At 45.6% G+C, this 22856-nt stretch overlaps 1 protein-coding gene and 1 pseudogene across 3 annotated transcripts in view; both read left to right on the top strand.

Moving 5' to 3' along the window:
* LOC126428105 (uncharacterized) overlaps nucleotides 1-22856 on the top strand; it is an 857744-nt gene that overhangs the window by 147743 nt on the left and 687145 nt on the right. The gene's annotated exons all lie outside the window — the stretch shown is intronic.
* LOC126428484 (5S ribosomal RNA) lies at nucleotides 2461-2578 on the top strand (annotated as a pseudogene).

Raw genomic sequence — 22856 nt, 5'->3', positions numbered from 1 at the left:
GGCCATTAAAATTGCTACACCACGAAGATGACGTGCTACACACGTGAAATTTAACCGACAGGAAGAAGATGCATTGATATGCAAATGATTAGCTTTCCAGAGCATTCACACAAGCTTGGCAACGGTGGCGCCAAATACAACGTGCTGATCTGAGGAAAGTTTCCAATCGATTTCTCATACACAAACAGCAGTTGACCGGCGTTGCCTGGTGAAACGTTGCTGTGATGCCTCGTGTAAGAAGGAGAAATGCGTACCATCATGTTTCCGACTTTGATAAAGGTCGGATTGTAGCCTATCGCGATTGCGGTTTATCGTATCGCGAAATTGCTGCTCGCGCTGGTCGAGATGCAATGACTGTTAGCAGAATATCGAATCGGTGGGTTCAGGAGGGTAATACGGAACGCCGTGCTGCATCCCAACGGCCTCGTATCACTAGCAGTCGAGATGACAGGCATCTTATCCGCATGGCTGTAACGGATCGTGCAGCCACGCCTCGATCCCTGAGTCAACAGATGGGGACGTTTGCAAGATAACAACCATCTGCACGAACAGTTCGACGACGTTTGCAGCAGCATGGACTATCGGCTCGGAGTCCATGGCTGCGGTTATCCTTGACGCTGCATCACAGACAGGAGCGCCTGCGATGGTGTACTCGACGACGAACCTGGGTGCACGAAGGGCAAAACGTCATTTGTTCGGATGAATCCAGGTTCTGTTTACAGCATCATGTTGGTCGCATGCGTGTTTGGTGACATTGCGGTGAACGCACATTGGAAGCGTGTATTGATCTTCGCCATACTGGCGTATCACCCGGCGTGATGGTATGGGCTGCCATTGGTTACACGTCTCCGTCATCTCTTGTTCGCATTGACGGCACTTCGAATAGTGGAAGTTGCATTTCAGATGTGTTACGACCCGTGGCTCTACCCTTCATTCGATCCTTGCGAAACCCTACATTTTAGCAGGATAATGCACGACCGCATATTGCAGGTCCTGTACGGGCCTTTCTGGATACAGAAAATGTTCGACTGCTGCCCTGGCCAGCACATTCTCCACATCTCTCACCAATTGAAAACGTCTGGTCAATGGTGGCCGAGGAACTGGCTCGTCACAGTACGCCAGTCACTACTCTTGATGAACTGTGGTATCGTGTTGAAGCTGCATGGGCAGATTTACCTGTACACGCCATCCAAGCTCTGTTTGACTCAATGCCAAGGCGTATCAAGGACGTTTTTACGGCTAGAGGTGGTTGTTCTGGTAACTGATTTCTCAGGATCTATGCACCCAAATTGCGTGAAAATGCAGTCACATGTTAGTTCTAGTATAATATATTTGTCCATTAAATTTCCTACCTTTTTCCTGTAGGCCTAACAGTTTGTGTATTGAGAGGGAGTCCGCAGCTCGTGGCCTCGCGGTAGCGTTCTCGCTTCCCGAGCACGGGGTTCCGGGTTTGATTCCCTGCGGGGTCAGGGATTTTCTCTGCTTCGTGATGACTGGGTGTTGTGTGTTGTCCTTGGGTTAGTTAGGTTTAAGTAGTTCTAAGTTCTAGGGGACTGATGACCATAGCTGTTTAGTCCCGTAGTGCTCAGAGCCATTTATTGAGAGGGAGACAATATGAAAATCTTGCACGCAGTGTTTGGAGGCACTGCGGGTTGCATAAAACACATCGGTAGGAGCAGCTGAATAACCTTGTACACACAGCCGCGCGCGCGCGCGTGCTTGTGTGTGTGTGTGTGTGTGTGTGTGTGTGTCTGTGTCTGTGTCTGTGTATGTGTGTGTGTGTGTGTGTGTGTGTGTGTGTGTGTGTCTGTGTTTGCATTGAGTACTGCATTAGCTTTCGAGAGCAAACACGGTAACGGCGTGCTGGGATTAGCATCTCAATGCGGCTCAGAGAAACAGGCGAGCTGGCACCACTAGAGGTACCATTCTATTCTGCCTCGACGTGCCGCGCTTTCTGTGCGCTTTAGTCAGATCCAGCTGAGAGTGAAGAGCGAGGCTATTCAACTACAATGCTTTTGTCACTTGGGTCCAGTAGTCTGGTCACGTACCTCAAATACGAGGTCCAGAGACAGAAATCCCACATAAGCAGAAAAATATAACCACGTTGAATAACTTGGAGGGGTTTCAGGAGGATTGGTAAATATTTAGGAGGTGGGAGCGTACGGCAATTCGAACAAAACATTCCATATAACATCTGTCCAGTTTTATTGCTACATTTTAACCCAAACTGTACAGCAGAAAAATGATCCTATTGGAGTACAAAATAGGTTGATATGCTCCAATTTAACAAAATAAAACCTGACTGAAAAGTAGGATATAAGCTGCCTCGTTCTAACTTCCTCAGCAACTTTAAAAATGTCCCCAAAAATTTTGACATGCATACATATTCGCATTCTTTTTAACACGCAACAAACCTCTCACTCACACAAGCTTCACTCGCTCACACCCAGTAGTACTGCAGCCAACGGCCTTGCCTCGGTGGTAACACCAGTTCCCGTCAGATCACCGAAGATAAGCGCTGTCGGGCTGGGCTAGCACTTGGATGGGTGACCATCCGGTCTGCCGAGCGCTGTTGGCAAGCGGGGTGCACTCAGCCCTTGGGGGACAAACTGAGGAGCTACTCGACTGAGAAGTACCGGCTCCGGTCTCGGAAACTGACATACGGCCGGGAGAGCGGTGTGCTGACCACATGAACCTCTCCCCTTCGTGCAGCGGTGTACCGTAGATCTGTAGAAGACGTAGCGTTCCAAAGGATTTGAAAGGGGCACAGGTCATCCCCGTTTTCAAGAAGGGACGTCGAACAGATGTGCAGAACAATAGACCTATATCTCTAACGTCTGTTGTAGAATTTTGGAACACGTATTATGTTCGAGTGTAATGACTTTTCTGTAGACTAGAAATCTACTCTGTAGGAATCAGCATGAGTTTCGAAAAAGACGATCGTGTGAAACCCAGCTAGCGCTATTCGTCCACGAGATTCACAGGGCCATAGACACGGGTTCCGCAAGGCGTTCGATACAGTTCCCCACAGTCGTTTAATGAACAAAGGAAAAGCATATGGACTATCAGACCAATTGTGTGATTGGATTGAAGATTTCCTAGATAACAGAACGCAGCATGTCATTCTCAATGGAGAGAAGTCTTCCGAAGTAAGAGTAATTTCAGGTGTGCCGCAGGGGAGTGTAGTAAGACCGTTGCTATTCACAATATACATAAATGACCTTGTGGATGACATCGGAAGTTCACTGAGCCTTTTTGCGGATGATGCTATAGTATATCGAGAGGTTGTAACAATGGAAAATTGTACTGAAATGCAGAAGGATCTGCAGCGAATTGACGCATGGTTCACGGAATGGCAATTGAATGTCAATGTAGACAAGTGTAATGTGCTGCGAATACATAGAAAGAAAGATCCCTTATCACTTAGCTACAATATAGCATGTCAGCAACTTGAAGCAATTAATTCCATAAATTATCTGGGAGTAGGCATTAGGAGTGATTTAAAATGGAATGATCATATAAAGCTGATCGTCGGTAAAGCAGATGCCAGACTGAGATTCATTGGAAGGATCCTAAGGAAATGCAATTCGAAAACAAAGGAAGTAGGTTACAGTACGCTTGTTCACCCACTGCTTGAATACTGCTCGCCAGTGTGGGATCCGTACCACATAGGGTTGAAAGAAGAGATAGAGAAGATCCAACGGAGAGCAGCGCGCTTCGTTACAGGATCATTTAGTAATCTCGAAAGCGTTACGGAGATGACAGATAAACTCCAGTGGAAGACTCTGCAGGAGAGATACTCAGTAGATCGGTACAGAGAACATACCTTCAGCAAGGAGTCAAGCAGTGAATTGCTCCCTCCTACGTATATCTCGCGAAGAGACCATGAGGATAAAATCAGAGAGATTAGAGCCCACACAGAGGCATACCAACAATCCTTCTTGCCACGAACAATATGAGACTGGAATAGAAGGTAGTACCGAGAGAGGTACTCAAGGTACCCTCCGCCACACACCGTCAGGTGGCTTGCGGAGTATGGATGTAGATGTAAATGTAGATATCCGCATCCAGTGACGCCTGTGGAATGAGGATGACACGGCGGCCGGTCGGTCCCGTTGGACCTTCCAAGACCTATTCGGATGGAGTTTAGTTTAGTTCACAAGTACTGTAAGTCGCTCGTAACCATCCACTCTCAGTTGCCCTTTTGCACCCACTCATTCCTCCCAACTAATTGTCATTATCTCTTTGTGTCTCCTCCGTTCAGTGCTACTACTACTGTCTCCTCTAACTGTCTCCCACTTACTCTCTCTTATTGCTACTGTCTCATTCATTCCTTCCCACTGCTTCTGTCTCTTCTAAGCCATTTCTCTCTTCCTCGTGGTCATTGTCACACATTTCGTCTCTCATTATCACTGGTTCTCACCCACTTCCATTATCTCCTTATCTTTACTCTCTCCCTCTGGCACTGTCCCTTCATTCTTTTCCTGACACTGTTCTGTCACTGTCAACTGTGTTCTTCACAGGAAAAATCGACGGTAGCAGAATACTGCCTAAATGAGGGACACAAAATGAAATTTGAGGAAACTGTTGTGGTTGCCAACATTTCCGGTTTTTGGAACAGTGTTTATAAAGAGGCGATTGAAATTGGGTTGGCTGATAATTTAATCAACAGAGACAATGGATTTCCTCTTAGCAACACGTGGAATCCTGAATTATTTCGCATCAAAACTGAACGTTCTTCGGTGCGGCCCTGAGTGCGATATATCGTTGCCAGCAGTGTTTCACTAAGGGCGGCGCCACCTCCCTGTCTTGGAAGGCAGAATCCGTGATGGGCGGCGCATGCGCCGTGTACTGAACGGTGGCCTATATAGGACGTCGATTTGCAACCTGGCGTCAGTTCTCAGCGGGACTCATCAGCAGAAGCAGCATTTTCCTGAAGATGGCGACCAGTTGGATCGCCGAAATATCGAGTCATGTTGATTTTAGGATCCGGCAGCAAACCCGAAGAGACTTTCATAACAGATTACAATACATTCAGCTAACAAGTGAGGACGCAAGTTGCAAGTACTGCTCCGAGATGAAGAGGTTGGAACTGGAGAGAAATTCGTGGCGGGTCCGAACCAGTCTGAAGACACCCCTCCCCCTCCCCACCCCCGCCAAAAAAAATCCAAACATTACAAGTATTAATAATCCTTGGAAGCCGCCTTGCGGAACTCGTTAGAGAGAAAGTATTTCTCCCGCTTCTCTTTCGACAGTGTTTTGAGTAAGGAAGCGACAGTCAGCGAAGTGTGAGGTAAGGGTTCGGAAACTATTTGTGTCACTGTAGATGTTACGCACTTCTGGAGAACCGACACACATAACGAGTCGCATTGGTGTGAGGAAGCTTCCTTGAGGTTCTTCCGGCACTCAGGACGGTAATCGAAACTCGCCGCAGAGAACTCCAGCGAGCCGGAAGAGAAACAATGTAATTAAGAAGAAGCGGCAAACGGTGTCGGGAAGTTCCAGAGTGATTGGAGGGAGAAAAAACACGAGCCGAGAGGACTGTTCCTGAGGAACCAGGAGGGTCTGCGGTTGTTTGCTGGACTTTCTGGGGAGGTGTTTGGCGAGGGGCGGAGGGGGGAAGAGGAGGGTTCAGGGAGAGGGTGGTGACGGGGGTAGGGGGGGGGGAGGGAGAGAGGAAGAAAGTGAGACAGACGTGGGCGGGGGCTCGTTACCGGCTGCGCAAGACAAAGGCCAATTACGAAGTTCATTACGAGCGGACTGTGGGACTACTGGAGGCGTAGATCCGGCAACCTGGGCAAGAAAGAACAGGCGGCCACTGGTAGGACACAAGAAGACCTGCCCCGCCCACCTACCTCACTCTCTGCCCTGTCCTTAGGTTGGACTCTGTGGCCTAACATGACTATTCAGACATACAATTACCAGCTGAAAAAACCTCCCGTCGAAGCACAAAACAAGGAGAATGATCCGCTCATCAAAAGACTCTCATAAAAATGTGGATCCCGCTGCCCCAATCCTCCTTCCCCCTTACTCACCACAAATTTTAACATGCAAACATATACGCATTCAAAATATCCACGGGTGTACTGCCGGTCTACAGTGTCCAACGGGCACAATATTTCGGCGATCATACATGTCGCCATCATCAGGTGAACTGACGGACTGAGCTCCTGTGAACGTGCCGGCACGGAGATCCGTATGCTATGGCTGCTCAGGGGGAACTGGGTTCGGTCGCGGCGGCGGTCGATTTAAATACCCTCCGCCCGTGGCGCGCTCCCTCCGCTGTCCGCGCCCCGCGCCACGGTCGCGCGGTGGAACAGATTGCGACGGCGTCTGAGATGACGTCGGTGTGATGGCGCTGTCCGCCGTGGTCGTCACAGCTATACGATTGCTCGATTTACTCTTGATTAACCCAATCGCTGGTTCCCAAGCCTTGCTAAGATTCTGCCGATGTCTCTCTGACGCACTGCCACTGTCTTTATCCCTTTCTTTTTCTCTCCCATTGCCACGGTCTCTTCTTTTCTCACTTACAGCCTGCTGTCTTTCTCTGAATCACCATTGTCTCCTCCCCACACGTGCCTTTCAAGATGGTTTGCTCCTGGTTATGACTCCTAGATCGGGCAACTTTATGTGGGTTATGGAGGAGTGTCTGTAACTCTTTTCTGAAAGCATTTCTATCGAGTGTAGGCACGTATGGAAGTGAAGCACAGACGATAACTAGTTTAGACAAGAAGAGAATAAAAGCTTTCCATGTGTGATGCTACAGAGAATGCTGAAGATTAGATGGGTAGATCACGTAACTAAAGAAGAGGAATTTGTGGCACAACTTGACTAGAAGAACAGATCGGTTGGCAGGACACATTCTGAGGCATCAAGGGATCACCAATTTAGAACTGGAGGGAAGCCTGGAGGGTAAAAACCGTAGAGGGAGACCAAGAGATGAATACACTAAGCAGATTCAGAAGGATGTAGGTTGCAGTAGGTACTGGGAGATGAAAAAGCTTGCACAGGATAGAGTAGCATGGCGAGCTGCATCAATCCAGTCTCTGGACTGAAGACCACAAGAACAACATGGAGAAGGAGATTAGTATTTAACATCCCATCGACAACGAGGGACAGTGTACATACTCGGATTAGGGAAGCATGGGGAAGAAAATCGGCCATGCCCTTTCAAAGGAACCATTTACCTGAAGCAATTTAGGGAAATCACGGGAAACCTAAATCAGCATGGCCGGACGCGGGTTTGAATCGTTGTCCTCTCTAATGCGAGTCCAGTGTGCTAGTGGGTAAGAGGATGGGGGAAAGTGGACAAATATTTTCGTTTTAAAGTCTACCAGTCTTCGAGTGTCCAAACACTCCAAGCCTATGTACTCTTATGGTCTCTATTCATCTCTCCTTATCATTTCGAGTATTTCTATCTCTTTTGTTCACACTTTTTCTATCTCCATTCATTTCTCTTTCGCTTTCATCGTCACTTTCTCTCTCTCACCACCACAATTTGCTCTCCCTTTTTCTCCCACTGGCACTGTCTCCTCTCTCTTCCAGCGTCACTGTCTGTCTGTTACTCTGTTTTAGCACAAATAAGCGTGAATATATTATTACGCTAAAATTTTTCGTGGGGAAAGCGGAATGAGGACTGAGACCGTTGATTCCCTATTTTTCTGCTAGAGCGGCATCTTTGCCCTTTTTTGAGTCCCGGCAAGAACATTTTCAGTGACTTCCCTACTTTCCCCTGTTTCAGTACGATGTGCTGCTTGCATAAGACGAATTCTGTAGGTCAGAAATCTTTTTATATGGTTCGACATTTTTATGTACTTTTATACCTATAAACAACAAATAATGACACATTAGGTCAACACAAAATTGTTTCCCATCCAACAAATTTTACTTTTCACTACCTTGCATAAAAATGCACAAAGTTTTTGGCTATACATATGGCATACCAAAAAATGGGGTGTTTGATTTGCAAGTACTGAGAATTTCGTAAGACATAAAAATATTTTCTAAGGTGCTTATGCCGTCCGGTGAGCCATCTAATAATATCCAGGTTACGACAGCTTGTATAGGCGCGAAGTGTCTATTACATAGAAACAGTACCTAATGAGTTTTATTGGAGAAACAGTAGCAACTAAAAATCGTTTGGTGACTTCAGAACCCTTGAGATGACACTAGGACCTTTCCATATCTTTATTAAATCAGTTAAAACTACATTTACTTCTCATACCGGACATTACGTGCCTATTTTACGTGCGTAAGTACGACAACATTGCGTTTTTGTATATCAGTGAGGGATAATGATAAGGGAAAAAATGTTTCAAGGTTCTCCGAGAACATAATGTCAGCAACATGTGGTACAAATATCGACAATTTGCGATGAATACAAATTATAGAAGTGAACATACCTACAATTGCTGCTTTTGGTACCTAAAAATGATTGGTTTTCCCAGGAACCAACCATGAATAAATGGTGCTATTAAACGAAAGAGCCAAAAAACTGGCACACCTGCCCAATATCGTGTAGGGCACCTGTGATCACGCAGAACTTCAGAAACACGACGTGATATGGACTCGACTAATGCCTGAAGCAGTGCTGGACGTGACTGACACCATGACTCCCGCAGGGCTGTCCATAAATCTGCAAGAGTAGAAGGGGTGGAGATCTCTTCTGAACAGCATGTTGCAAGACATCTCAGATATGTTCAATAATGTTAATGTCTGGGGAGTTTGGTGCTCAGCCGAAGTGTTTAAACTGAGAAGAGTGTTTCTAGAACCACTCCGTAGCAATTCTAGACGGGTCTACTGGAATTGCCCAACTTTATCGGAATGTACAATGGACGTGAAAGGATGCAGGGATTAGACAGAATGCTCATGTGCCACCAGTCACAGTCATATCTAGACGTATCAGGGGTCCCGTATCACTCCAGCTGCACACGTTCCATATCACTTAGAGCCCCACCAGCTTGAACAGTCCCCTGCTGACATGCACCGTCCATGGATTCACGAGGTTGTCTCCATACCCGTAGACGTCCATCAGCTGCTCAACACAATTTGAGACGTGACGTTCGACGAACCAACATGTTTCCAGTCGAATGTCGGTGCTGACGGGCCCAGGAGAGGAGTAAAGCTTTGTGTTGTGCTGTCATCAGGGGTACACTGCTGGCTCCGAAAGCCCATATCGCTGATGCTCTATTGACTGGTTCGTACGTTGACAGTTGTTGATGGTCCAGCACTGAAATCTGCGGGACGTTGCGGAAAGATTGCACTTCTGCCACGTTGAACTATTCTCATCAGTCGTTGTAGGTGCCGTTCTTGGATCTTTCCCCGGCCGCAGCGATGTCGGAGACTTGATGTTTCACCAGATTATTGATATTTACGGTACACTCGTGAAATGGTCGTACGGGAAAATCCCCACTTCATCGCTGCCTTGAAGATGCTGTGTCCCACTGCTCGTGCCCCGACTATAACACCACATTGAAACTCACTTAAATCTTGATAACCCGCCGTTTCTAGCAGCAGTAACCGATCTAACAACTGCGCCAGACACTTGTTGTCTTATATAGGCGTTGCCGACCGCAGCGCCGTATTATGTCTGTTTACATATCTCTGTATCTGAATACGCATGTCTACGCCATTTTCTATGGCGCTTCAGTGTGTAAACCGTCTAAAGCCAAACCTAGACTACAGCTGATGCACAAGAGCCAAACGATTTGCTAAACTTGCTTGAGCTGGATGAAGTTTTTATTTTTTGGCCCTCTACTGTAGGATTCTTATTGTATGCCGGTTTTTCCGATAGGTATATATACAAATGGTCTCTAGGACAATGTCATTAATAGAACCCGACATATGAGCCCCGAGAAGATCACACTTCCGGGCTCGGGTTTTTGGAACATACGAGTATTGTTATCTACACTGTCTTGCAAGGACCGACTGACAGGAACGCAACAAGTTCTTCTAGATATCTGAAGTCACACTAACTTCAAAAAATATTATACAGTTTAAGTAAAACTGACAGGGAGAGTATTCACGATCCTTAAGGTAAGCATCCGAATTTCCATCGGCTGCTCATGGGCCAAATGATGGCACTTCGGTAGCCTATCTTAAGAAGCGTGAGGTAGTTTCCCTGGCCGTTTCTCTTAGTGTACAGGTTGATGTACTAAGGCTTTTCACACACAATTAACATACGTTCGCATATAGGCAATATTTTCCACAATCTAAAAACTAAAAATGCCGTCGGATCACTACAGAACCATGTTTTTAACGTACAAACGTCGTAGTGCAAACATGTTTCCACAAGTGATCCTAAGGCAAGCAAAGGTGATGTTATGAGTATCAATAGAACGATTTGAGAAAAAAAAGTTTGTGATGTTATGAGTAACAGTAGAACGATTTGAGAAAAAAAAGTTTGTTCCTTCCTTTGTTCTTGCGCCCTCGTGTTTTTGAAATCTTTTGGTAAGGCAAGGAAACGGGTGTATTTCCACAGTGTTTCACTACAGATCATTATAATGAGGTTCGTGTAGCTCATTTTCGCGTTTTGCACCTTCTCGTTTTGCAGCCGTCCACCGCATAAATAATTTATACGTGTAATTAGCATCTGAATTTTTTATATCTACAAATTTATTCCGTGGTTAGATTTCTTTCTCGTGGATAGACGACTGTTAATACCGTCACGTTCCGAGAGAGAACCGCCATGAATTATTCATCAGTGCGAAATGCAATATAGCCATCTTGTTACAGGTTTCAATACCACAACAAAAATGGCAGCATTTGGTAATTACATACAAATGTTGTATAATTACTCAAACATTTCCAGTGACCACGCATGGGAACAATCGCGTAATCAACATTTTGAAGAGTATGAAATTATCTTAAAATAAAGTAACTAAAAAAATCATTATTCACCGTTACTCAACATACAAGTAAAGTGAAAACAGATCTTTGAGCGATAATTCTTTTTGTGGTTTTGCTATAGTGCACCAAAACTGGTAATTTTTAATTATAAAAACGTCTGTTTAGTGTCACTCGTGTCAAAACGCTTAAAACAATGGATGAACTAAAAAAATTCTATATATTTATATTTCATTCAGAGTGACAATATCTGTAATAGTATTTATTGGCCAATAAACTACACTATGTGATCGAAAGTATCCGGACAGTTGCCTGAAAATGACTTACAAGTTCGTGGCGCCCTCCATCGATAATGCTGGAATTCAATATGTGTTGGCCCACCCTCAGCCTTGATGACAGCATATGTTCGATCAGGTGCTGGAAGGTTTCTTGGGGAATGGCAGCCCATTCTTCACGGAGTGCTGCACTGAGGAGAGGTATCGATGTCGGTCGGTGAGGCCTGGCACGAAGTCGACATTCCAAAACATGCCAGAGGTGTTTTATAGGATTCAGGTCAGGACTCTGTGCAGGCCAGTCCATTACAGGGACGCTATTGTCGTGTAACCACTCCGCCACAGGCCGTGCATTATGAGCAGGTGCTCGATAGTGTTGAAAGATGCAATCGCCATCCACAAATCGCTCTTCAACAGTGGGAAGCAAAAAGGCGCTTAAAACATCAATGCAGGCCTGTGCTGTGATAGTGCCACGCAAAACAACAACGGGTGCAAGCCCCCTCCAAGAAAAACACGACCACACCATAACACCACCGCCTACGAATTTTACTGTTGGCACTACGCACGCTGGCAGGTGACGTTCACCGGCCATTCGCCATACCCACATCCTGCCATCGGATCGCCACGTTCTGTACCGTGATTCGTCACTCCACACAACGTTTTTCCACTGTTCAGTCGTCCAATGTTTACGATCCTTACGCCAATCGAGGCGTCGTTTGGCATTTACCGGCGTGATAAGTGGCTTATGAACAGCCGGTTGTCCGTTGGTACTTTATGCTTTCTATTTGGAGCATCAGCAGGAGTAGTAGGAACATCAGTAAGAATACTTATTCATGCTGAATAAGGTCAACCAGGGTCTCTAATTGGAGAGGACCAAATTTATAACGTTATTATTACAGCCCACGCATTTGTAATAATTTTCTTTATGGTAATGCCTGTTGTAATTGGTGGGTTTCGTAATTGACTTGTACCATTAATAATTGGTGCACCAGATATAGCATTCCCAAGAATAAGTAATACAAGTTTGTGATTACTACCGCCCTCATTAACCCTTTTTCTTACATCTTCTATATTAGATAATGGTGCTGGTACAGGATGGACAGTTTACCCTCCTCTAGCAGGAGCTATTGCGCATGGGGATGTAGATATAGTCATTTTTTCACTACACTTAGCAGGTGTATCATCAATTCTTGGTTCAGTAAACTTTATTACAACAGCAATTAATAGACGACCAGAAAGTATAACTTTAGACCAAACACATTATTTGTTTGGTCTGTAGCTATTACAGCTCAGTTTTCTCACCTCCCGCCTAACTGTCATAGTACTTGCAGTGGATTCTTATGTAGTCTGGAATTCCTGTGTTATGGTGTGGACAGATGTCTGCCTATTACACATTACGACCCTCTTCAAATGTCGGCGGTCTCTGTCAGTCAACAGACGAGGTCGGCCTGTACGCTTTTGTGCTGTACGTGTCCCTTCACGTTTCCACTTCAGTATCACGTAGGAGACAGTGTACCTAGGGATGTTTAGGAGTGTGGGGAGTATGGGATTTTCTTGTACAGAATTGTAACACAAGTGACACCCAATCACCTGACAACGTTCGAAGTCCGTGAGTTCCGCGGTGCGCTCTATTCTGCTCTCTCACGATGTCTAATGACTACTGAGATCGCTGATATGGAGTACCTGGCAGTAGGTGGCAGCACAATGCACCTAATATGGAAAACGTATGTTTATGGAGGTGTCCGCATACTTTTGATCAAAAATGTTCAAAATGTGTGTGAAATCTTATGGGACTTAACTGCTAAGGTCATCAGTCCCTAAGCCTACACACTACTTAACCTAAATTATTCTAAGAACAAACACACACACCCATGCCCGAGGGAGGACTCGAACCTCTGCCGGGACCAGCCGCATAGTCCATGACTGCATCGCCCTAGACCGCTCGGCTAATCCCGCGTGGCCATACTTCGGATCACATAGTGTATTTGTGTTCCACATCTCCTCGTAAACCACTGGATCGATTTCCGCCAAACTTGGTAGACATAATTATCACTTATTTTTTTGGAAGAATCGTCGTTGGTGTAAGGAAGAGTTTCCAATCAAAGGGGTGAGCATAGTTGTTAAAAAGTGTAGCCTACGGCGTGCGAATATCAAGACTTCATTGATCTAGTATTTGAGAATGAGAACACTTAGTGACTTGCAACAAACTTCGCACACAATTTCAAACCTTTAGAAACATATTTATCCTTGACAACCTACATAAAATGATTAAAGGAAAATGTTTGTCGCCTACTACATTTTCGCAGCTCGTGCGGAAAACTGCCGCGTTAGGCATGACATCTGAATTTAAAGAAGGAAGAACGGAAGACTGGGTTTAACGTCCCGTCGACATCGAGGTCATCAGAGACGGAGTACAAGCTCGGACTGTGTAAAGGATAGGGAAGGAAATCGATCGTGCCCTTTGAAGACAAACATTCCCGCATTTGCCTGGAGCGATTTAGGGAAATCACGGAAAGCCTAAATCTGGATGCCCAGACGCAGGTTTGAACAGCCTTCCTCTCGTTCTAATCTAATACCGTGTTCGCGATTGATTTTGCTTGTACCATGGCAGCCTGTCGTTGTATTACACATAGTTCAGGAGACATAACGCCATAAACATTGAGATGCGTGGGTAACAGCCTCATCGTGCATGATGTTTACATTTATTACTTCTTTGGTACTAATTCTGCTAGCGATACATTTTGCACATATATTAGCTAAGTGGGACGTGTGTATATAGGTGAACGCGTACATAAAAACTCCACCTAAATCGTTGGTTCGGCATCAACAGAACTTGCCACGAAGTCTGACAGTCTAGAAATAAATATCATGGGGGCAAGAACCAGCAACTGATACTGGGTTGGGAGTGATAACGTGGTCGTAGAATGGGGGAGGAAGACACGCACAGAAGGAAGGGGGGAAAGAGGGCATGGACACAGAAATGGGGGCGGAGGAAGTGGACAGAGAGAGGGGGGGAAGGCGAAATGGGCAGATGATGGGAAGGGGAAGAGTGGGGAGTAGGAGATGGAAAGAGGAAAGAAAGGAGACGGACCGAGAAAGGGCGAGGAGGAGACTGACAGGGAGAGAAAGAGCAGATACACAGAAGAGGCAGGACCAGATCGTCACAGAGTGGAGAGGAATAGATGGACAGAGAGAAAGGGAAGTAACAGAAAGAGGGGCAGAAGGAGACAGTGTCAGTGAGTGGAGGAGGTGGAAAGAGAGAGTGGGGGAAAGAGATGCACAGACAGGAAGGCGGAAGAGATGGACAGAGAGAGGGGAATCAGGTGGACTAATAGAACTAGGACAAATACATACCTTACACCAGGTACTCAACTACGAGTGGTAAGGAAATAATACTGGTAGTGAATACGTGGTGGAATATATTTACTCCTCTGTACGGACTTTCAAGCCCTCATGCGTATTTCCAACGAGTTTCGTGTTGTACTCAGGCGCATTTACCTCCTTTCCTTACTTCAGCTCGTTTTTCCAGTTTCAGGTTCACTGTAGTTCTTCTGGCCCTTCCATCCGCACTGTTGGTCAGTTAAAACTGATATTGTGTTGGGAGTGATAACGTGGAGACAAAAGGGGCGGGGTTAGGATAAAAAAAATAATTTTTTGTTTAAACAGTTTACTTAATGTAGAATGTATATGTTATTAATTTGTAACTGATCCAAGGTTGTGCAGCGTGCTGTATTTAGTATCGCATCAAGGTATGTCAGGAGAGCATGGCCAACACAGAATATTGCGTTGCCTTGTGGAAGATGTCACAGGGATTTCTGCGGCAACACAGCCTAAATCAGAGGTGGTCACCTTGTGCACCCAATGACACACTTTGGCAACGCTTGTTCTCCTTCGAGCCTCCACAAATGAATACGACCATTGCGGAGGTGCACAAAGAAATGGGACTCGTCTGAAAATGCGGCGTGACGCCACTTCTAGATCCTGTGCTGTCGTTGATTACACCACTGCAGACACAATACCAGCTGTTGCCACATCAAGGGAAGCCACAACAAGGGTCTCTGTGCTGATAGTCTGTGGTGCTTCAGATGACGTAGCACTGTCTGTGCCGATACTCGTCTCGCAGGGAACAAACCCATTTCCTGGCGTCATGTACAGCAAGTAGCTGAACGATCCCGTACACCCAAGCCAAAAATACGGCTGTCCTCCCTGGCGCTAGACGCGTCCTGTATGGCTCTTCTAAACCCACCGATTTCATACTGTTAGTGAGTGGTCCACACCATTATTATTAGCATAAGCAGAGTGTTGTACTGAAATGATACATCAGAGGCAGGGAAAGTAATTTCTGTATGGGGAGATAAGCTGTACAGACTCCAGGGCCATCGTCTTCCCCCACAAACGCGTGGTGCACATCCAGTGGAACGTAGGTTTCGCCTTTAGCGTCCTACATGTGTTCCATGGGGTAAATATGGTGGCTAAGACATCAACATCAGTTTAGCATCAAGCTTTTCAAGCCATTGCAGCACGACTATGGTCTTTTGACAGGGACAATTATGCTGCTGGAAGATGGCATTGCAGTCAGAAAAGACTTCAAGTATGAAAGTAATGCAGGTGATCTGTGGTCTTTGACGCAGTCCACAGCTATCATGGTGCCTTCTACTATTAGCACAGTACTCATGGAAATCTAAATGAATGCCTTCCCTTAGCACAATACTGCACCCATGGCCCAGCATACATGTTGCAGTTAATGTTGTTGTTGTTTTTGGGGAAGGAGACCAGACTGTGAGGTCATCGGTCTCACCGGATTAGGGAAGGACAGGGAAGGAAGTCGGCCGTGCCCTTTGAAAGGAACCATCCCGGCATTTGCCTGGAGCGATTTAGGGAAATCACGGAAAACCTAAATCAGGATGCAGTTCACGTTTTGAGCAACCATTTACCTGGATGGCTGTATATCCGAACTGCATCATTGACTTAGTGTAACAAGAAACGAGTTTCATCTGTCCACTGACCATCTTTTTATTGACCCGCAATCCGATGTTGATGATCATGTAGGGTCGACATGGCAATGTGTAGGGAACTTCCTCTGGGGTGTCCTTGCTCAACCGTATGTGATGGACGATGTACTCCAAACCACTTGTGCCTGCACAAGCACTACACTCTGTCGCCACATCTGCCACATATCGCCGCCTATCCTGCTTTACGAAGTCGGCAAACCTCAGACCTGCAGGTTGTGTCATTAAGCTGTCGACACCTACTTGTGGTTTCAGAGTCCTTCAACCAGTTTCCGTACACGCCCACGTCAGCAGCACGTAAACAGTCCGCCTGCTTCGCCATTTCTTTTTTCAGCTGCTGCGTCATAACATACCGGCCATTATCAAAGTCGCTTATGCCAGTGGATATCATCATTTGCGGACCGCATCGTCGCTAGAATGATTCACCATTCATTTCTGCTCCGCCTTTAAACATTCTTCATGGCGTCACATGCGTGCGATGGAAGTACATGCCACACGGTCTTGCAGTGTTTGGTGCTGGTAATGTTTCGGATCGCCAGTGCATCTGCAAGTGGTAGCCCCACGGCACTCCTCAAGTTAATGCAAGGATAGGGAAACCCCTGCCATGTGTTCGCTAGGGGTCCAGTTTCTAGCCAGTAACGTTGCCACTCCGAGCTGGTGAAGTCTAGCGGAGCGTCAAATTGCTGTTTGCGCACGACGCGGTGCGAAGCAAACACCGGCCGTGAGTTGATGGCGACCTTACACGAGGTGACGGGTCGAGAAATTAACGAGTTCTGCTGCAAGCAGCACCACTAGGGCTGTAAAACTGGCGGATAAATTTTGCACCGCATGTTTTCAGTGTTGTCGAAATGTATATCCATCACAAATTATTCATTACTGGTTAACTTCCTGCTGCACGTCAATATGTGTAAACAGATTTGTCAAATTTGCTTTAGATTCTCGTCCGACTGACAAGGAGGCCATGTGCCAATCAGATTTGTGTGTGTGTTTTTTATGCTGGGTGGTTATAATGAAGCGGATTTTTCCGAGTGCTTGTAAGGTGTCAGGCGAATCCAACACCTTCCATGAAAACCCTGACACGATAAGCAAATCCAGTAGTATGTCACATAGCTCCGAATAAATCGTGACAATAAATTAACCAAAGTAATACGAGTAACGAGTGAGCAAATGGAATACCACAGACTAACACAAGAAGGCCTAAATGCATGTCATACCTTCCCACCGTGAGACAGACGCAGTCCTGAGGGGAGAAACGAGAACAGAAGCCGAGAGCAGAACCCTGTTAAGCGAGAAGGCCCTACGATAAGGGATGTACACTCACGTCGCCAGCTAACCGCTAGGACCACCCCCCCCCCAGCCCATGTTAAAAGCTAGAGCCTTCCAGAAGAAAGTATAGATCTTACGATAACACAAAAAGGGCCACACCCCAGCCGCAAGTTTTAGCGTGAGACTTTCTCGCGTCTCTATTACGTCAGGACCACCCCCCAGCCCAAGTTAAAAGATAGAGCCCTCCAGAAGAACAGTATAGATCTTACGCTAACGCTAAAAGGACCACACCAGCTGCAAGTTTTAGCGTGAGACTTTTTCGCGTCTCTGTTACGTTGCAAACTTTAAAAACATTGCCCCACCACGAAAAGTATAACGTTTCTCATTGGATAGACAGAATTTTTGTAGGCGGAGCTTAAGATTAACATTGAGACCCTGATTGGATGAAAACACAGCCAGATAGTTTTTTTAAACCAACTTCGGTAAATTGTAGTAAGGAGAATTTAGGGAAGAGTTGCTTCCGAGACGGCGAGGTGAGTGGAGCTGTGCTGCTCGCCACCCCCTGACGAACACCGACAAGGTAATGAACGCACGCGATGCCGCGTAACAGCGCATAAAGCTTCACTCAGAACTGCAGAAGTCTCATCTGTTACACCCCCTTTTTGCGTAATACTAGTGTCGATCGTCAATTAAAGCTCATGGTGTTCACATTTGCCACTTGAAGTAAAAATCTGAAACACGATGATTTTTCTGTTATATAGTTATTGAGAAGCCACATCAGCCACTGTAATTTACGAAAAGTTAGATAAGTAATTAAAGATAATTGAGGGTCACTGTAGGCCATTTTGATAGTTTTCTCCTTTGTGAAACTTAAACCTAGATTATAGATGTTATATGGCATAGGTCATCCTTCGATCCATTGTAGAACTTGGAAACCCATTCAGGGAATATTCGTTCACATTTTTGTTGAACGCAGTTGGTTTTTACCATCCTGTATTAAAATATTTCCTTTTATCAATAGTGCAATTTATAAACAATGTTTTGTGAGTAGAATAAAATTTCCAATGGTAAATGTAACTGCTTTTTCGACGTTATTTTACCAGCTAACTAAAAATAGGAAAGCCTTGAACCCCTTCCACTAAATTTAGTTAGCATTAAAATTCTTTTACAGGGAGTGCAGTGGAGCTGACGCTGAAATCATTAAGTATTTGGTTGCATCATCGCTACTCTAAAAAAAAAACGGTTCAAATGGCTCTGAGCACTATGGGACTCAACTGCTGAGGTCATTATTCCCCTAGAACTTAGAACTAGTTAAACCTAACTAACCTAAGGACATCACAAACATCCATGCCCGAGGCAGGATTCGAACCTGCGACCGTAGTGGTCTTGCGGTTCCAGACTGCAGCGCCTTTAACCGCACGGCCACTTCGGCCGGCCCGCTACTCTCACTGAACTCTTCTGAACTGTACATGTCATGTGTGGTCTGGCGTCTCCTTACCAGCAACAGGTCCCAGGTTCAAACTAGTCAATTCCCTAAAAAAACACGCTCAGAGCGTCGTTGCGCGAAAGTGGTAGGGAGACACGATATAGAACAAACAGACACCACGCAGAATGTTAGATGCAGCAGTGCTGGTTGTATACATCGCAGGACGGTGAAACATCGTTGGAATGTTCATTAATCGGCGCACTCGCTGTGTATGCTGGAAAAAATAGTTTCACTTTCTGCCACCAGGTGAAAATATACTTCAGTATGCTGTTTTGTCACTTGGTCACGCATGTTAACCTCTTTCGTGAAATGAGTGTTCATGTGAAGGATTAAGAATGTTGAATTTTTCTGTACCAAACATAATGGCTATTGAGAAGAAAGACTGATGGTAAAGTTGTTTGATAAGAATGGTAGCAATAAATGTACTGAAGATTATTTTAAAGAAATATGAAGAAATGGGTGAATTATGTGGTGCATCAGGAAGAGGAAGGAAGCCCATTTCCATGGCAGTTTTTGATGGAGTTGCTGCAGATAAACCAGACTGTGCAACATATGCCTGAATTTCTGCAGCCAGTGCTTGAGATGTGTCACGGAAATTTTTTCTCTCCTGTCAACAGTTAAAAAGACTTTGTGGCGCATTTTACATTGCCATCCCTGCAGATTCAAAATGTGCACCAAATGAAACCCCAAGATGGTTTTTTTGCACGCACGGAAATGGATGACATGTGGCCATAGAAAATTCTTTCGACGGGCAAAGCACATTTTACTTTGCACTTTACCGTCAGAGCATAGAACTGTCACATGTGGGATTCTACTCCGCCATACGTTGCGCAGGAACAGCCACTTCACTCAGCTTATGTGACTGTGTTGTGGGGTTTCACAAGCTCGCTCATTCCCGGTCTTCGAGTAGATGACACCTCGTGGGCCTGTTAGGTGTATGGTGACATATGCACAGTATTTGTGCAACACATGATTCCAGCTTTGCAAGAACGTAACTGTGTAGACACCACCATTTTCATTCAAGATGGGGCGGCACCACATGTCGCTTCCTAGGTGAAAGAGTTGCTTCTATAAACCTCTGCCAACAACGGTGGTGCATCCCTACGCGAGCTCAAGATGTGTGGTCTTCCAGATCCCCCAATCTAAATCCACGTGACTTCTGTGGAAATATCTGAATGATCGTGTGCATCAGGCATGCATCAGGACTCTTTCTGATATGAAGGACGGCATGTGACGACATATCGCTCTGATTATACTACACATCCTGCGAGCAACAGCCGACCATTTTGAACATGTGTTGTAACTCGTGACCATATCGTAGCCAGAACCACTGTTATGTATTTGATCATCCATTTTCCTGCACTCACACCACATTATGGCTGCTTACAAAGCAACGTTTTCACCTGGTGGTACAAAGTAGAAACATTATTTTCTTCGACACAGTCCATGAGTGCATCTGCGACATTTCAGCATCCTGCGACGTATACACCCTGCACTGCATCACTCGAAACACCGGCACAAAATGGTTCAAAATGGCTCTGAGCACTATGGGACTTAACATCCTAGGTCGTCGGTCCCCTAGAACTTAGAACTACTTAAACCTAACTAACCTAAGGACGTCACACACATCCGTGCCCGAGGCAGGATTCGAACCTGCGACCGTAGCAGTCCCACGGTTCCGGACTGCAGCGCCTAGAACCGCACGGCCACTGCGGCCGGCAAACACCGTCAATTTCCAGAATGAAATTTTCACTCTGCAGTGGAGTGTGCGCTGATCTGAAACTTCCTCGCAGATTAAAACTGTGTGCCGGGCTGAGACTCGAACTCCGGACCTTTGCCTTTCACCGGCAAGTGCTCTACCAACTGAGCTACCCAAGGAAGGCTGTGAGGACGGGGCGTGAGTCGTGCTTGGGTAGCTCAGTTGGTAGAGCACTTCCCTGCGAAAGACAAAGGTCCTGAATTCGAGTCTCGACCAGGCACACAGTTTTAATCTGACAGGAAGTTTCACCGTCAGTTTGATTATAACCACGGCGTATTTATGGTTCGCGACTGAAGTATCAGTATCTCAAAGCAGTTAAATGCACTTTCAAAAATTATTGAGAAAATTGACTTTGAAGTTTTAAAGGTTCCCAAGTGTCTTTAGTACCCTCAAGAAAAGTCGATTTTTCAACAGGCGGTTTGATGGAGTGCTTACATGCAAAGCGGGTGGTCTAGATTAGACTCCCAGCAGCTTCAAATTTTTAAACAACTGTGTATGTTCTAGGCGTATTTTAGTGAAGTGTGGAGTGAGTAATTATGGAACAAAGGACCGGTAGCATTCGAGACTGCACTTGTGTCTCGTTTCAGTCACAATTTTTTTCGTTTTTTTTTTTCAGTCCAACTTAAACATAAAATTCGTCAAATACATGCCAATTAACATATATTTAATTGACTGGAAGGAGCGATGTATTTGCTTTGAAGAAACTTTTAGTAGCCAAGATAGCAAACTTGTTGGGACAGGACGTATATGAAGTTTTTTTGATGAACAGAAGATGACACTCTTAGCTGTTAAAATCGGTAGTCAGAAATAAAGAGCACTGAGTGCGTTCTTGACTGTTAAAAGTTTCTTCAAAACACTTCTAATTGTCATTTGGATCAAAAATGTTCGTCTTCTTACTTCTAATTACATATCACACACAAAAATCCGGTTTTCATTGCAAACATAAATTCTTAATTACCGATCTTTGATAAGTGATTATTAATTAACTTGGTTTCAATTACAAAATAACTGGCATCTGCCCTCACAGCACCCACTGGACGTGTTGTATCGGGGCAAACGGTGTACAGAAGGCTTCAGCAGAGTGGCCTTTATTGTTGGACACCTGCTGTCTTTGTACCTCTGGCGTGTCTTCATAGAAGGGAAGGTCTACTAGAGTGGAGTCGTCAACATGCCACCTGGACGGTCGAACGGTGGGCCAATGTTCTTTTCACAGGTGAGTCTCGGTCTGGAGAGTGATTCTCGACGGATTCACATCTGGAGGCAACGCGGAACACTATTTCGAGATCAGGACATTTTGGAGAGAGACCGAGGAGGATCCCTAATGGTGAGGCAGGGAGTGAATTGGGGCGAGGTCTAACTGATGTCAGAGATCGTGACGAGATCTTGGGACCTCATGTGCGGTTGTTGCGAGGTGCTGTGGGCCCAGACTTCGTACTGATGGACGATAACGCTCGACGTCATAGAGCACAGGTGTTTGAGGATATACTGGCGTGGCCTGCACGACCACTCCCCCCCCCCCCCCCCCCCCCAATTTGTATCACACAGAGCATGCAGCTCTGCGATAGTGACACAGTGCTTTATGCAGTATATACTTTAATTACTTTCACTCTTCGAATTTAATGGTACTCTGTTTCAGGAAACACAATAACCAAAATTTGAGAAAGAAAAAAGTGATAAACTTGTTGGCGCCGTAGTATGCGGTTGGGTACTATTCGGCAAGTAACAACACTACATTTATTTTCGGTATATATAGTCGGATATCATTCTTAAACGCCGAGAGTAAAAGTGGGCCCAGTGGTAATCCTTATGGTACACCAACAATTTATTTTCGTATCTTGAAGATGTTGAAAGACTACATTCATACTTTCTGACTGATGAAGAGTTTTCCTGCATTGTTTCAGTTAATATAGATGAAAATTAAATACAGCAAAACATACGGGCTCAAACACGTACGCTCTCACTACGCTTGCAGCGAAATATTGCATTGCCGAACCTACTCCAGTAGGGGAGAAAAAATACAGTTGCCTCATTTGGTCGCAGCGGTGAGTGCCAGGTTTCTATTGTGCAGGACGACAATGGTCCTCTGATGCAGTGAACGGCCCTTGCAGTGCGCGGCGTATTGTGTGCGCGCGTGTGTGAGCGTGGGTGGAAAGTACTGCGGACCCGCGCGCTGTTGTCCATCGCCACTAATGCGTGCTCCAGCGGACAAGAGGGGCCCA

Source organism: Schistocerca serialis, chromosome 12 (assembly GCF_023864345.2).
Source record: "Schistocerca serialis cubense isolate TAMUIC-IGC-003099 chromosome 12, iqSchSeri2.2, whole genome shotgun sequence".
NCBI lineage: Eukaryota > Metazoa > Arthropoda > Insecta > Orthoptera > Acrididae > Schistocerca > Schistocerca serialis.
Note: the sequence above shows the minus strand (reverse complement) of the source record. Positions and strands in the feature narration are given on the sequence as shown.